Raw genomic sequence first — 3,574 nt, 5'->3', positions numbered from 1 at the left:
AATCTATATTTTAAATCTATGTTATATATATATATATATATATATATACACACACATATACACACATTACACATACTTATGACATGAAAGCAGAGAGTGTTCTATTGTAGGGAATAAGGACAACAGTATGAGAGGAGCAATAAGAGATACTAATGGGGTAAATATGAGTGAAATACAATTATATTCATGCAAGCAAATGTCGTAATAAAACCCATTACTTTGTATGCTAACTAAAAATCAATTAAAATAAAAGTGATCATGGGCTGGAGAGATGGTTCAGTGGTTAAGAGCACTTGCTACTCTTATGAAGGACCTGAGCTTGGCTCACAGTACCCGTGTCAGGTGTTCACAGTCACATGCAACTCCAGATTCAGGGGATCTGATCCCTCTGTCTCCAAGGGCAGTTGCATTCACATGAACAATGATGTGGGAAGGTCATTTGTCTATCTGTTGCTTTCATTGGTTAATTAATAAAGAAACTGCTTGGCCTGATAGGTCAGAACATAGGTGGGTGGAGTAGACAGAACAGAATGCTGGGAGGAAGAGGAAGTGAGGCAATCGCCATGCCTCTCCTCTCTGGGTCAGCCTCAGTGGAGCCAGCCTCCAGGTCAGACATGCTGAATCTTTCCCGGTAGGCCACCACTTTGTGATGCTACACACATTATTAGAAATGGGTTAATTAAGATGTGAGAGTTAGCCAAGAAGAGGCTGGAACTAATGGGCCAGGCGGTGTTTAAAAGAATACAACTTGTGCATTGTTATTTCGGGTATAAAGCTAGCCATGCGGGAGCCAGGTGGGACTAAAAGCAGGCCTGCCCACAGCTCCTTCTACAGAACAAACCCTCGCACACACACACACATAATTAAAAGTTTTTAAATAAAGCAAATAAGTCTTTGTTACTCTGTCATAATTTGGATATTAAATGTCTGGGTAGCTACATATTGTTGCTAGTTCTTTGAGTAGATTAAATTACCATCATCTTCCTTACACCAGAATATAGTATCTCTCTAGTTAAGGCAGCTATTACAGCTGCATCATTCATTCACTTACTGGGCCACCACTTGATGAGTATCTGTTCCATTTTCAGAATTGTATTATTGGTTAGCATTTGTGGAGGGTTTAAGAAGCACGTGATCCCTTCCCCAATAGGGAAATAAATTGTCAAGAGCTTGGGATATTTAATCACTACGGTCCAGATGGAAATGATGTGAAGGAAAGTGGATACTGTGTAATGGGAGGAGTAACAACCACAGCAATGAGTTGGGGGCATGACTGAGCTCAGTCACCTTCCAGGAATGTGAGCATCATCAGCACCTTATCTTTCCATCTTCCATCTTGTCTTGAGTCCCATTGTCTCAGACATCCCCAAATGAGAGTGAATTGCTACCTAGAAATTCAACAGCCATCCTTATCTCTAAATTAAAAACTCACTCTCACCGGCATGAAGAGATGGATGAGCAGTTAAGAGAACTGACTGCTCTTCGAGAGAACCTAAGTTCAATTCCCAACACCACACATGATGGCTCACAAATGTCTGTAGATGCAGTTCTAGGGGACCTGGCACACTCTTCTGACCTCCACAGTGACTATACACACATGATGCTCAGTCATGCATGCAGACAAAACATCCACACACATATAAAAACAAACATTTTTAATTAATCACTCTGGAACAGGCTGAGGCACAGCTCTTATCTCGTCTTATAAGGCACCCATCTGGTATTCTAGAAAGCCTGTATTTGATACCTAACCCTGAAAAATAAAAGTAAACATCCCAAGAAGATATCTTCAACAGAGCCTAAACCTGATGGGCACTCTTTGAAGCCTTCACTGCCTACTTGCTGTACTTGATTTGGACATAAAGAAAATATCTGTCTTAGTTACGGTTACTATTGCTGTGATGAAACACCATGACTCAAAGCAACATGGAGAGGAAATGGTTTATTTCATTCATATTTCCATGTAATAGTTCATCATCAAAAGCAGTGAGAGCAGGAACTCACGAAACACAAGAACCTGTAAGCAGGAGCTGATGCAGAGACCATGGAGGAGTACTCTTACTGGCTTGCTCCCCATGGCTTGTTCAGTCTGCTTTTTTATAGAACCCAGGACCAGAGATGCACTACCCATAATGGACTGGGCCTTCCTACATCAACCACTAATTAAGAAAATGTCCTACAAGCTTGCCTACAGCCCAATCTGATGGAGGAGGCATTTTCTCAGTTGAGGTTGCCTCCTCTCTGATGACTCTAGCTTGTGTCAAGTTGGCATAAAGTAGCCAGCATAATGTCTTTAAGGAAGTGATGGATGTTTAAGCCAGGCTTGGTGAAACACACCTCTAACCCCAGTACTGGAAAGGCTCTAGAAGGATTATAAATTGAAAACCACTCTGATCTTCTCATTCAGCCTGTGTGTCAAACAACAACAAAAAGTGGCACCTAAGCTAAAATCTTCATAGTAAGGTATGGGTTATCAGGTTAAGAGGAGGCAAAGGGGGCCTGAGGATGTGGTCAGTTGGTAGAGCACATTAATCAAATCTTGGGTTCAGTTAGCACCACATAAAACCGGCATGGTAGTGAATGCCTTTGAGCCCAGCTCTCAAGAGGGTAGAGACTGGAAGATCAGAAGTTAAAGAAGATTAGGACTTCAATATCATCCTCAGCTGTATACTGACTTTGAAGCCAGCCTGGAGCTCTATGACTCTGTCTCAAAAAAAAAAAAAAAAAAAAAAGGAGTGGGGAGGCAATGAGATCAGATATGAACAGAGAACCTATTTCTCTTATTAATTTTTTTAGTTACTATACAACTTACTGTGTTTCATTATAAGAGTTTCATATGTATATCATTATACTTCACAGCTCTCCCTGACTGCCCTCCTCTATGCTACCCCTGTCATTGTCTGGGTGGTCCTTCTCCTACCTCTAAGTGATGCCCCCTTCTATTTTCATGTCAAATGCATTCCATTACTCTCTGAATCCCCCTCACCTTAACATCTCTTCCTCCCCTCTTAGGGTCACCTTTCTCTTTTCATTATATAAACATATACATACACATATACTATAATTTTAAATTTGCATTCTGGGTGTGAGGAAAAATGTGTGGAATATGTGTTTCTGGGTCTGAGTTATTTTTGTTTAACATACTGACTCAGGTGCATACATTTCTCTACTAGCACCAGTATTTCATCTTCTGTACAGTTAAATAAAAGCCCATTCTACATAAGCATCACATTTGTCAATTCCTCTGTTGACAGAATTGTAGAATGAAATCACTTCCTAGTGATAGTGTAACAATGGACACGGATGAGCAAGCAACTCTTATGTATACTAATTTTAAGTTTTCAGGCACATGCCCAAAAGATATAATTGCGTCATGTGGTAGCTCTGTTTTCAGTTGTATGACAAACCTCCAGATGCCTTCCATAGTTGATGCACCATTTTGCATTTCCACCAGAAGGGATAAAAGTTTCCCTCTTTTCCCCAGCATTTATTTCTTGATGATAACCATTCTGACTCGAATGAGGTGAAATCCTAGAGTACTTCTAATTTGTATTCCCTGATGGCTAATGATGTT

Source organism: Chionomys nivalis, chromosome 3 (genome assembly GCF_950005125.1).
Source record: "Chionomys nivalis chromosome 3, mChiNiv1.1, whole genome shotgun sequence".
Lineage (NCBI taxonomy): Eukaryota > Metazoa > Chordata > Mammalia > Rodentia > Cricetidae > Chionomys > Chionomys nivalis.
The sequence above is the reverse complement of the archived record's forward strand: the minus strand, read 5'-3'. Positions refer to the sequence as shown.